Raw genomic sequence first — 13,330 nt, forward strand, 5'->3', positions numbered from 1 at the left:
GGGCAATCTAGCTCCATATTACCTACTCTGACTGGCAGCAGCTCTCCATGGGTTTCGAACAGGGGCTCTCTCCCGGATCGAACCAGGGGCCTTTTGCATGCAAAGCAGGTGCTCTGCCATGCAGCTGTGGCCCTTCCATTGGAGGGCTTCAAGAGGCAGCTGGACAGCCATCTGTCGGGAATGCTTTGATTTGGATTCCTGCATTGAGCAGGGGGTTGGACTCGATGGCCTTGTAGGCCCCTTCCAACTCTACTATTCTATGATTCCCCTAAACTTCGCGTTTCTGACCCCACTCTTCATTCTTACGCCCCTCCGCCCTTTGCCTCCTGGGATCCAGGGAAGTCTGAAGGTCACCCAGGCAGCCTCACCCGCTCTCGCTCTCCCCCCCCTTGCAGGGCTGCTTCTGCTAGCGGAGGCCCCGATCCTGCCTTCGAGGAGGGCTGGCTAGCTGGCGGGGGGAGGCGGGCCTCGCCTGGCTGGGCAAGAGCGAGCGAGGCGGAGCCGGGCGCTGGAGCGCCCAGCGCAGATTGGCGCTCGCTGCTCGAGGGGCGGGCTGGCCTGGGCCAAGGCGTTGAGTTACGAGGCTTTGGCTTGCCCGAGGCTTTGTTCGCAAGCCTTCCCGCTTCCCTCCCTCGCTCCTTCCATTCCTCCCAGCTCAGCCAGCCCCGCGGAGCGAAATTCGAGGGATTTAATTCTCAAGTCCGGCCAAGGCGCAAAGGAACCTTGCTCCAGATCCGGGGGTGGGCTGCCTGCTCGCTCTCTTTCTCGGGCTGCCTCGGACGTCGTAGCCAGCCCCCCTTTGTAGAGGCGGAAAAGAGCTCCCTGATTCCCAAGGTAAGACAAAGATGCCTCCCCCCCCCCGTATTCATTTTCATGATGGGCTCTGGGTTTACACGGGCGAGCGCTCTGGCGATGGTCTTTTCACTGTTGCAGCGTCGGCGTCTGCTGGGGCACCGGGTGGATTTCATCTAGTCCTCTTCCCCCCCCCCAAAAAAAACCACTTCCAAAATAAATTTTTAACAAACCTCCTCTCTCCTCCCTTCAAACAACCCCCCTTTGCGTCTCTTCCAGTCTCCTCTTTCCCTGATGCTCGCAAAACAACAACCCCCCCCCCCGCAACGCAGTCAGTTTCAACTTTAAAACGGCCAGATCTGGTCGATTTCATTTCCCCGTCGTCTTGCTTAGCACTGTATTCAGCTAAGCGTCCCCGTCAATTGTCTGGTCAATTTCTCTTGAGGGTGAAATTGACTGGCGTTGACGAAGCCGAATCACCTGGTCCGTTCCAGGAGTTGAAAGGGGGAGGTTTAGTTGTTGTTGGCAAACCCTCCCTCTCCAAAACCCTTTCCTGCTTCGTTTCCTTGCCTGGTCCTTATTACTTTAATCGCTGAATTAATCTCGCTTCTCTTTGAGGACTGTCTCTTTCATTGCAAGGATTCCTACGAGTTTGTTTTTAAAGCGGACGCTGCCTTCCGAAAACAATCAGGTTGTGTTTTGTTGTTCTTTTAAGGGGAGGGGGAAAGTGTGTGCGCGTTTGCGTTAGGGAAAGGAGATTATTGGCAGCTGACTGTGTGTGTGCGTGCGCGCAGAGTTGGCTGTCGCTCCGCGACTCGTATCCTGTGGCCAAAAAAACTCTTGTTTTGAAACAATTAAGTGGAGCCAAAACTCGCACAGCTGGAGAATTGCAACTGAGCTTGCTTGGGCTGAGAGGGGGAAAGAGGAGGGAGGGCTAATGTGGCACTGATCGAGGACCAAGTTGGCTGAGTTGGGTTCTGGAACGGCCAGGATCAAAAAATTAAAGTGGGGGGCAGGCGCGTGCACACACACAAAATGTGTTTTCCAGTTTCAGAAAAGTAGATTGTGGGGAGCCCTTTGGCATAGCAGTTTAGAGACTGAGGCTGCAATTCTGTACCCCTTTTCCTGAGAGTAAGCCAGTCTGCCTCTCTGGATAATGCCAATTGCTGAGAATTGCCTGTGGGGAAAGTTGCTGTTGCGCCTTGGGTCCTGCATGGGGTCTTCTGAGAAGAGGGGGCTTCCCAGACGCTGGATTAGATGAGCCACTGCCCCGATCCAGCTGGGGGCCTTTCCTTATGCTGACCTCCTTGTGGGCCTCACTTCGGAGTAGGCCTGTGCTCTGAGCTGGCCATTTCCTGTGAGCCCGGTTCAAATCATAGATAGCCTTGGGCGCTAAAATGGTTTGTGAGCTTATGACGGATGGGGATGGGTGGAATATACTGGGTGGTATTCAATGCCAGTCTTACTGAGAGTAGACTCACTGTAGCTTTGTTATGTGTCTCCAAGTCGATCACGACAAATCAGTGACCTCCAAGAGCATCTGTCCTGAGCCACCCTGTTCAGATCTTGTAAGTTCAGGTCTGTGGCTTCCTTTATGGAATCAAGCCATCTCTTGTTTGGCCTTCCTCTTTTTCTACTCCCTTCTGTTTTTCCCAGCATTGTCTTTTCTAATGAATCATGTCTTCTCATGATGCGTCCAAAGTATGATAACCTCAGTTTCATCATTTTAGCTTCTAGTGACAGTTTAATTTGTTCTAACACCCAGTTATTACTGAAGCTAATAGATGTGATTAATGTGTTTATCACGGGTCTGTTCTGTGCAGGACTTGGTTGAATGCAACCTACCCTGATATCGGTCTACCCTGTGAATGTGTTGTGAGGATTGCGACGGCAGTAGGCTCTAAACTATGCCGAGTTGATAGGTTGGGTGGGAGGATCTGTGCCCCCCCAGGTCTTGCTGGACTCCAGGTCCCACCATCATCCACGACCATTGGATCAAGCTGGTTCCTGGGAGCCTGACAACATCTGGGAAGGGGTCACTGGCTTCCAGTCCCTGTGCAAAATAAACAATGATTCTGTAGCTTTCCAGGTGTTTTGTTCCAGTTGAATTAAAAAAGAAAGATCACGACAGGGTTCTTATTCAGCCTCAGAATTAATGAGAAGCGCCAACCAAGGCAGTGTGCCTGAGCATGGGCAGAGTGCCTTCTGGAAAGATCATATTGTCAGATGCCACAGTGGGCATATTTGCATTCCGGCACCTCTTAATTGTTAGAGAAATTAAATACTAGGAGGAGGGAGGTTTTCTCTCTTCCCCTCTTCCATGGGTGTTTATGAGGCAAATAGATGGGGGGGTGTTTTATGAGCACAGGACTAGCTGCTTGAGTGGTCAGAAGATCCAGGTTCCACTGCTGCCTCTGCCCCATGCTCTCACCAGAGGCTTTTGTCAACATGGAGACAAAACGCTTGAAAATGGGGCCTTTTCTGTCATGGCCCTTTGTGTTTGGAATATCCTCCCCAGGAGAAAATGTACAGAGCCCCTCTATGTGGGCCTTCAGGAAAGCCCTAAAGACTCATTTTTCATTGGGTCCACATTTTATGACCCTGGGCTTTATTGCTTGTTTTAGCAATGCTGTTTTGTTACTCTACTGAGCTTTTGAGGACTCATCTTTGGGAATATATATTTTTGAATTTGTTTCAGTGGTCTGTTGTCTTGCATCTCTTGATTTTAAGCCTTTCGGGGTAGAAAGGCGCCCTGAAAAGTGGGTTTTTCTTTCTTCTTAATCTATTAAGTCAATAAATTGCCCACCTTGCAGGGGTGTTTTTGTAAGGCTGTCCCTGTGATGCAGAACATGTGCTGTGCTTTTGAAAGCTCCGAAAGCACAATAGATGCTCTGAGGATTGAAAGCTTTTTCTGATTTTGATCCTATAAAAGATCGAAAGGAACCAGACCCTTCACAAAAGTTTTCTTTTAAAGAAAAAAAAAAGTTTCCCCCAAAGAGCCAGAGCCACACTCCAGCTTTGTAACAACCCTGCAGGGTAGGTTAGGATGGGAGACAGTGATTTTCCCCAAGGTGATTTGGATCCATCTCCTGATGTGTTGCAGCCAACTCAGTTCTTGCTTAGAGTAGACCCATTTAAATTAATGACCCTAAATCAGTCGTGTCCATTTTGATTCAATGGGCTGCAGATGTGAAGATCTGAAAAAAAGTTGGAAAAGATCTTTTTTGGGGGGGGGAGGTTTCTGAGGCTTTGTTTTTTTTCCCCCTGAAAAATTGAAAAAAGAAAGAAATATTTGGGGGGGGAACCCCCTTCCCCATCCCTGTACTTTTCTGTTTTTTTTTAAGGCCTTCACATTTCTAGTTGTAAACCCATTGGGCTGTATCCAGCATTCATCTGACTCAGAGTAGACCCACTGAAAGTAATCCACACAACTAACTTGGGTCTGTTCCTTTCAATGGGTCTACTCTGAACAGAACTTAGTGGGAATTGTTTTTTTGAATTGGGGGAGGTAGGGCCAGATGCTTAACCTCTAGTTTCTCCCCTTCCTCTGTTGGGGGGTGGTTGTCAAGTGGAAGCAAAGTGGGAGTTGGCAAAGAGTGCAGTGTAACCTGGATGCTTGCAAACTTTCCCGCCAACATAGTTGTTCTACAAAGAAAGAGCAGCCTGATCGTTATTTTTTTTTAAAGTTGCACATCTATCCAATCCGCCACAGTGTTGCAGGCACCTCTGATGGGACATACTAGCTCCTGGGCGGAGTGGGGCCTATGCGTCCCCTTATACAGAATCAGAACAGTGATCCGTCTAGCTCTGTGTTGTCCACACTGGCTGGCAGCGGCTCTCTGGGTTTTCAGGCAGGAAGATGTTCCCAGCCCCAACCTGAAGATGCCAGTGATTGAACCCGGGGCCTTCTGCATGCAACGCAGCTGCTCTGCCACTGTCCTATGATCCTTCCACTAAAAATAAACTTAAGGTGCTAGTCCTCATGGATAGGGGGCTGCTTTCAGGCAGTTTAAAGAGTGGGAGAACTGCTAGAAGAGAGGGAGTAAATTATCGACAAAAAGCATCAAGACATCACTTCTCTAAGGCCCTTCCTATACCCATCTATCATATATATATATATGATGAAACTGAGGTTATCCTACTTTGGACACATAATGAGAAGACAGGCTTCGCTAGAAAATACAATAATGCTGGGGAAAACAGAAGGGAGTAGAAAAAGAGGAAGGCCAAACAAGAGATGGATTGATTCCATAAAGGAAGCCACAGACCTGAACTTACAAGATATGAACAGGGTGGTCCATGACAGATGCTGTTGGAGGTCGCTGATTCATCAGGTCGCCATAAGTCGTGATCGGCTTGAAGGCACATAATAACAAGTGTGTGTGTGTGTGTATATACACACACACACACACACACACACACACACACACACACACACACACACACACACACACACACAATAGGGCCTTGTTTTACGGCAGCCCGCTAATACGGCGGCTTTCAGTTAGAATAAGGCCCCACTCACACAGCACTTGTTCTGCTTTTATGGCATTTTTTGGGCATCGGGCGCCATTTTATTGACGGTGTTCCACTTTTTGGCGGGTTTCGCTTTTCGGGTGGGGTCTGAAACGTAACCTGCCGCATGAGTGGGGCCCTACTGTACTCACACACACACACACATACACACACGTACATACACACACACACAAAACACATGATCTGATTTTTATTTTTGTGAAAACATACCCTGTTTCCTGCTAGCAGCATGCATGGAAAAACTAACATGGACAACGGACTGGAAAGTTTTTACTATTATTATTAGTATCATTCCCCTTTGTCATTCTTTGCTTCCCCCCTCTTACCCGTAGAGTTTAAAGCAGGGAGGGTGACCCCAGAGCCCTTTGGAGATGTGGTTGGACTCCAGTGCCCATCACCATAAGAACATAAGAAGAGCCTGCTGGATCAGGCCAGTGGCCCATCTAGTCCAGCATCCTGTTCTCACAGGGGCCAACCAGGTGCCTGGGGGAAGCCCGCAAGCAGGACCCGAGTGCAAGAACACTCTCCCCTCCTGAGGCTTCCGGCAACTGGTTTTCAGAAGCTTGCTGCCTCTGACTAGGGTGGCAGAGCACAGCCATCACGGCTAGTAGCCATTGATAGCCCTGTCCTCCATGAATTTGTCTAATCTTCTTTTAAAGCCATCCAAGCTGGTGGCCATTACTGCATCTTGTGGGAGCAAATTCCATAGTTTAACTATGCGCTGAGTAAAGAAGTACTTCCTTTTGTCTGTCCTGAATCTTCCAACATTCAGCTTCTTTGAATGTCCATGAGTTCTAGTATTATGAGAGAGGGAGAAGAACTTTTCTCTATCCACTTTCTCCATGCCATGCATAATTTTATACACTTCTATCATGTCTCCTCTGACCCGCCTTTTCTCTAAACTAAAAAGCCCCAAATGCTGCAACCTTTCCTCGTTAGGGAGTCGCTCCATCCCCTTGATCATTCTGGTTGCCCTCTTCTGAACCTTTTCCAACTCGATAATATCCTTTTTGAGATGAGGCGACCAGAACTGTACGCAGTATTCCAAATGCGGCCGCACCATAGATTTATACAACGGCATTATGATATCGGCTGTTTTATTTTCAGTACCTTTCCTAATTATTGCTAGCATGGAATTTGCCTTTTTCACAGCTGCCGCACACTGGGTCGACATTTTCATCGTGCTGTCCACTACAACCCCGAGGTCTCTCTCCTGGTCGGTCACCGCCAGTTCAGACCCCATGAGCGTATATGTGAAATGAAGATTTTTTGCTCCAATATGCATAATTTTACACTTGTTTATATTGAATTGCATTTGCCATTTTTCCGCCGATTCACTCAGTTTGGAGAGGTCTTTTGGGAGCTCTTCGCAATCCCTTTTTGTTTTAACAACCCTGAACAATTTAGTGTCGTCAGCAAACTTGGCCACTTCACTGCTCACTCCTAATTCTAGGTCATTAATGAACAAGTTGAAAAGTACAGGTCCCAATACCGATCCTTGAGGGACTCCACTTTCTACAGCCCTCCATTGGGAGAACTGTCCGTTGATTCCTACTCTCTGCTTTCTGCTTCTTAACCAATTCCTTATCCACAAGAGGACCTCTCCTCTTATTCCATGACTGCTAAGCTTCCTCAGAAGCCTTTGGTGAGGTACCTTGTCAAACGCTTTTTGAAAGTCTAAGTACACTATGTCCACTGGATCACCTCTATCTATATGCTTGTTGACACTCTCAAAGAATTCTAATAGGTTACTGAGACAGGACTTTCCCTTGCAGAAGCCATGCTGGCTCTGCTTCAGCAAGGCTTGTTCTTCTATGTGCTTGGTTAATCTAGCTTTAATAATACTTTCTACCAGTTTTCCAGGGACAGAAGTTAAGCTAACTGGCCTGTAATTTCCGGGATCCCCTCTGGATCCCTTTTTGAAGATTGGTGTTACATTTGCCACTTTCCAGTCCTCAGGCACGGAGGAGGACCCGAGGGACAAGTTACATATTTTAGTTAGCAGATCAGCAATTTCACCTTTGAGTTCTTTGAGAACTCTCGGGTGGATGCCATGCGGGCCCGGTGATTTGTCAGTTTTTATATTGTCCATTAAGCTTAGAACTTCCTCTCTCGTTACCACTATTTGTCTTAGTTCCTCAGAATCCCTTCCTGCAAATGTTAGTTCAGGTTCAGGGATCTGCCCTATATCTTCCACTGTGAAGACAGATGCAAAGAATTCATTTAGCTTCTCTGCAATCTCCTTATCGTTCTTTAGTACACCTTTGACTCCCTTATCATCCAAGGGTCCAATTGTCTCCCTAGATGGTCTCCTGCTTTGAATGTATTTATAGAATTTTTTGTTGTTGGCTTTTATGTTCTTAGCAATGTGCTCCTCAAATTCTTTTTTAGCATCCCTTATTGTCTTCTTGCATTACTTTTGCCAGAGTTTGTGTTCTTAATCATTGACCCTTGGCCCTGGCCGCTGGAGATGTCTGGAGGGCCAAAGCTTCCTCCACCCCCTGATTTTAAAGTTTCAAAAGGTTGCTTCAGGAAGCTCTCCCTTGGATGTGTAGGCACCCGGATTGGCCCAAGGAGAGGAATTTAATCTCCTTGGCTTCTGCAAGGGGTGGGTAGGGGAACATTGATCCTCACTTAATCGGAACAGTCCATTGTCCTCCATCTGTCAAGCGATGCTGAGTTGCTGCAGCGTGCTATCTGCTTCTACGGTTAATTTGGGGATAACTGGCATTTTGGTGGCTTGTTTGTGCTCATTAAAAAAAAAAAGGAGGTCCCAAATCCTCTGTTTCTCTTGAGATCCCTGTTAGACGCTGTGAGTACAGGAAAACAAGCGAACACGCTGTGGAACTGTTTAAACCAGTGCTTTAATACATAGGTATTATGCCTCCCTGAAACCTGCTCCTCTCATTCCCAGTCTGTGTGGATTTCTCTCTCTCCAGTTTCCCAGGGTCATATGAGATGCACTCTGCACTTTCTCAGGGATCTATTTTCTGCCCTGTATGGGCCAGGGTTAAGTCTCTAGCGTGGAAGGTGGATGGATAGCACCTCGGCAGGAATGGAGTGCTGGGTTTTAAATGGAGTCAGTGGAAATCCCCGAGACTTTTCTCATAGCGTTACAGTTGTATTGAATGGACACATGGATCGATATTGTTAAACGAGCTGCAAGGTTAATAATTTCTGCAACAATTGATGCTTGTATAGATTTCAGGTGGGGGGGGGAAGTGACTGAAATAGCAAAGATGGACGGCTGGTGTTTAGGTGCATGGGAAGATAGAGAACCGGTAAAACGTGACTTGAGTTTTGGAGAGCCTTCTGCCTCTTTATATGAGTTCTTCAGCGGTATAGTGGCAAATTCACTTCATGTCAGTCCACACACACCCTTTTTTGCTACTGGGTTGAGAATTAGATCCTTGTTAATGCCTTTTCCTGTAACAACAGACATCCTTAGGAGCCAATAAGCGTGAAAGGGGAGAGTGTTAGCTGCTGAGAAGAGTCTTCTCAATGGCTGACTCACCCCCTTTCACTCTGGTTGGCTCCAGTCAGCAGGAAAGGACAAGGAAGCATGTTAGAAGACTCTTGTCAGTGGCTAACGCACTTCCTCTTTCATGCTGATTTTCTCATACAACGCGGAAGACATAGGGACCTTGCTGGGACCCTGCTCCTAAAAGATAAAGGGACTAAGACCCCTGCCCTGAGAACCTGGATGACTATACCCCTGGAGCTCTTTGATTGTTTGCTTTGCTTACCGTGTCAAGAATCTGTGTGAGGGAATGGGAACAAAATGTCTTGACTGCCCAGGTGTCTTGAGGTTGTGATTTCCAGAGGGGTAGTTCTGTTAATCTCTTGGAACAAATCCTGTCCTCATAAATTCTACTCAGAGTCAGGATGGGTGGATCTGTCAGTTCTGGCACTCCCAGTCCCCCCCCCAATCTTAAATTTGGATCTCCACCCTTCTGCAGCAATATGCAAATTTTTAAAAATCCTCATGAAAATTCACAAGCATTTTAGTATGCATTTCTCCTACTAAACAGATGGTTGTGTGCAGTTTTGAATAATGTGCACTATTTTTGCAAGCAGTTTCTCCTCTTAACTTAATTCATTTTCACTCATACGTTTATTTTTATGCACACTTTCCCCTAATATATACATTTTTGCAAACATTGCTTAGTCAGCAAATTACACCACAAAATTCAGATAAGTGCGAATTTCAAAAGATGGCTGCGCTTTGGTCTCATGTTTCAGAAAGTGTGGATTTGATCAGTTTGGCAAAAGCAGTGAAATAGATTGAATATCTCACCCATCCCTAGCTCAGAGTAAACCCACTGAAATAAATAGACTGAAGTTAGTCATGGCTATTAATTTCAATGGGTCTACTCCAATGGAGGCTGTTGGTTCCATGTCAATGGGGCGGTAGAATCCACTCTGTTTTTCCCAGAGCTATTAAACTTGCTGAAACCCATTTCCAAAATAGTTATCAGCACCATGGATAGCTCTGGAGAAAACCTGGAGTGGGTTCCACTGCCCCACTGACATGAAGTCACCAGCCTCCACTGGCCTACTCTGAGTAGGGCTAATGCTGGTTACAGCTCAGTGAGTTTACTTTGAGTATTACTTAAGTTGGATACATCCTGCTGAAATATAATGTACATAACTCATTGAGGTCCATTAATTTCAATGGATCTGCTCTAAATAAGAACTGAGTTGGCTACAACCCATTGGGCTTGTAAGAATACAGATCCAAATCACCTTGGGGAAAAATGACTGTCTCCCAGACTAACCTACCCTGCAGGGTTGTTGCAAGTATCAATGATACCTGTGAGTATCATTGAAAAGCAAAGTATATTTCCTCCCTACTCTTTGGAGCTGTTGGTTTTTACCCATCTGCACATCTAATTGATTAAAACTTATAAATCAGCTTAAAACATATTTAATCGAGTGATAGCCCTGGGTGTTTTTACAATATATTTATCCTACTAAGCATTTGAACAGCCCTCTTTATTTTGTGAATTTGGATTTGAGGCCTCAGCTGCCTGTCGTGTGTTTGGACACCTCTTAAGATATTGTAACCAAATGTTGCATCTTGGTTCCTGAAATCAAGGCACACCTTGTTGCCTATGTTCGGATGCAATTGGACGCCATTTTGACTCAAGATGGCGGACTGAGCTGTCCAACGCTGCACTCCTTTTAACCACTGATTACTACACTGATTTCTTGAAATTCCTGAATGAGGCTGGGTCTGAGGCTGTTTGTACATTATAAAATGCTCCCGTTAAAACATTCAAACAGCTAACACTTAAAATACACAATAAAACGGTCCCCTCCAAACAACGTAGCAATTACGAGCGGAGACTCTGGTCCAGAGATCAAGGGAATGCTGTTGTAAGCAGGCGAGTGAACAGATGTTGCGGGACTATATCTCCTCCCATCCCTGGCCAAGCGTGCCTAGCTGCAGCACAAAATAAGCACCTTGATGCCATCTTGAGGCTGTAGGAGAGCCCTAGTAAATCTGGGCAGAGGCCTCTTGAGACCAGCCCAAGCTTCTCCCAGTCACCATCCTGAGCCCTACAGCAGAGATGGGGCCAAGTTCAAGATTCTAGTTCTGGTGTACAAAACCCTATACAGCTGACCAGGATACCTGAAAGCCCGTCTTATCCCTTATATACCCAGTCGATCACTGTGCTCTGCAGGTGAGGGCCTCCTGCAGATACCATCTAATCGCGAGGTCCGTTCCGCACAACATAGGAAACGGACCTTTTGTGTAGTGGCACCTACCCTGTGGAATTTCCTCCCCTTAAATATGAGACAGGCGCCATCTCTGTTATATTTTCGGCGCGTACAGAAGACCTTCCTCTTTCAACAAGTCTTTTAAGTAGAGACCTTATCCCAGTCTGCGTCTGTGTTGGAATTGCTTTTTAATATGTTCTTAAACCTTTTAAAAAATGTTTTTAATCTTAGACGATGTTTTGAACGCTTTTTTAAAGTAACATTTTTGAAGATGTTTTGTTTTAATGTGTTTTAAATTTGTTTGTATGATGTTCTAATGTTTTTAGTGCTTTTGTTTGCCACCCTGGGCTCTTGCTGGGAGGAAAGGCAGGATATAAATCTAATAATAATGATGATGATGATAATGATGATGATGATGATAATGGGGAGACATTTGTGGCCCTCCAGATGACAGAGAGACTCCGTCAGCCTCAGCCAGCTTGGTCAATGGTCAGGTATGGTGAGACTTGGAGGCCAGGAATGTCTGCAGGGCCACAGTTCCCCACTTCTGCCCTATGAGCAGTGCAGACTAGTGGCTCCAATGTCAGTGGGCAGTGGATCGGCTCGAGGTTTTAGTCTGAACTTTCAAGGAGCTGCCCAAGATGTTGAAACCTATTCCCCCAAATAGGTCCAGCACCTTGGATAGCTCCTGGATGGTTCAGGCAAAAACCTGGAGCGGATTCCCCGCCCTGCTGTCATTGGGGGCCCCTGTCTCCACCGTCAAGCCCTAATTATGCACACAGTTGCACCAAGGCCTTGATTTTTTGAAACGGTATAGAGAAGACAACCTTGGCATATCATTTGATGCAGCCGCATTGAGATTCTTTTGGCTGTTGCGCCCACGTTGCCGTGTCTTTCGGTAAAAACCCCACAGAGAGAGAGTGAGTCTTGGTGCCACCACATGTGCAACCCTCACGTCGATGAAACTTATTTTTTGCTGTTGTTTTCTGGCATGCAAATGTGCATGTTGGTGACATCGGGGGTGTGTGAAGACACAGTGGAATGGAAGGGGCTGCGATGTGTGGTGTCTTGTATGGAATTTAGGATAATACGTCACTTGTCCTTAGCAGACAGAGCCAAATAATTGACAACTCCAGAATCCAGAGAGAAATTCTTGGGAGAATTTTGAAAGCATCCCTTGGAGACCCAAAGGGAGGATTCTCCATTTTTGCAGCAACCTTCCTCTGGTTAGAACTGTGACAACAGCCCCTGGTATAGCCCAGTGGGGAGGAGAGCCTGGCTGGGAGCAGAGTCTATGAGTTCAAATCCCCGCTCGTGTCTCCTGGGTGTCAAGGGCCAGCTAAAGATCACCCCACAGTGAGTGGCTCAGGGGTTACATGCCCTGCCACCTGTGCAGCCGTGGGCAAGCTGCATAGTCCCAAGGAGCCCCGTTGCCCCCCAGCTGGCAGTTGCGGACGAGGATGGGGCTGGCTTGTGCAGCTGTGGCAAACTGAGCAGGCCCTAGCCAGCTGCGGAGGACTAGCCTCAGAGGGAGGCAATGGGAAACCCCCTCTGAATACCTCTTACCGTGAAATCCCTATTCACAGGGTCGCCATAAGTCGGGATTGGCTTGAAGGCAGTCCATTTCCATTTTTTCAAAAGCGGCTGTGCCGTTTGAGGACCAGGTCACTCAAGGGACACTCTCCTTTCTCCCTGGTGCTTTTCTTGGGAGCACTTGAGGTTGGATTGTGGTCAGGGAGGGAGGCAAAAATGCAACTGAGCTCGAGACTGGGTGGTGTTAGACGCAAGCGAGACTTGGCCCAGAAGCCAGTTTTTAATAATAATAGTAATAGTAATAGTAATAATAATATTTAAATAAGCTGGTGCTGAGCACAGAAGGAACATCTCAGCTGGCTAATTCCAGTGGCGTCGTTAACGAGTGACAGCTGATTTCTGCATCGTTAATTGCTAATCAAGCCAGACGAATATCCCGTCGGGAAGAGGAAAAATGAGCCAAAGGCAAAGCTAAGCTCGCTGGAAGGTGTTTTCTTTTTTAAGGGGGGGAGGTGGACTTTGCCTGCTAGCGATTGCTCCCTCCCCTCCATATTTCACTTCTCATCAGCCTTTTTAAGAACGAGTCTGCTGAGCTTGGAGAAGGGGACTGAATTGGAAGGGATCCTCTTCCAACCCCCAAAATGAAATAAATATCCTGGAATGATTTTATTGGAAAACAAGGCCCTTGGCTTGCTCACCTCCTCCCCGGGTTTCTATTTTAAGGTTTCGGACTGTTCATCGTAAT

The 13,330-nt window shown here is 46.9% G+C and overlaps 1 protein-coding gene across 6 annotated transcripts in view; it reads left to right on the top strand.

The window, feature by feature from the left end:
- The first annotated feature begins 527 nt into the window (after positions 1-527).
- SEMA6C (semaphorin 6C) overlaps positions 528-13,330 on the top strand; it is a 100,246-nt gene continuing 87,443 nt past the window's right edge. For 5 of the 6 annotated variants that reach the window (XM_061606883.1, XM_061606886.1, XM_061606885.1 and 2 more), the window contains exon 1: positions 528-834. The gene's annotated coding sequence lies outside the window, so the exon portion shown is untranslated. Of the gene's footprint in view, positions 835-1,388; positions 1,484-13,330 lie in introns of those variants that run through there. The other variant, XM_061606888.1, reaches the window with a different exon arrangement.

Source organism: Rhineura floridana, chromosome 22 (assembly GCF_030035675.1).
Source record: "Rhineura floridana isolate rRhiFlo1 chromosome 22, rRhiFlo1.hap2, whole genome shotgun sequence".
Taxonomy (NCBI): Eukaryota; Metazoa; Chordata; class Lepidosauria; order Squamata; family Rhineuridae; genus Rhineura; species Rhineura floridana.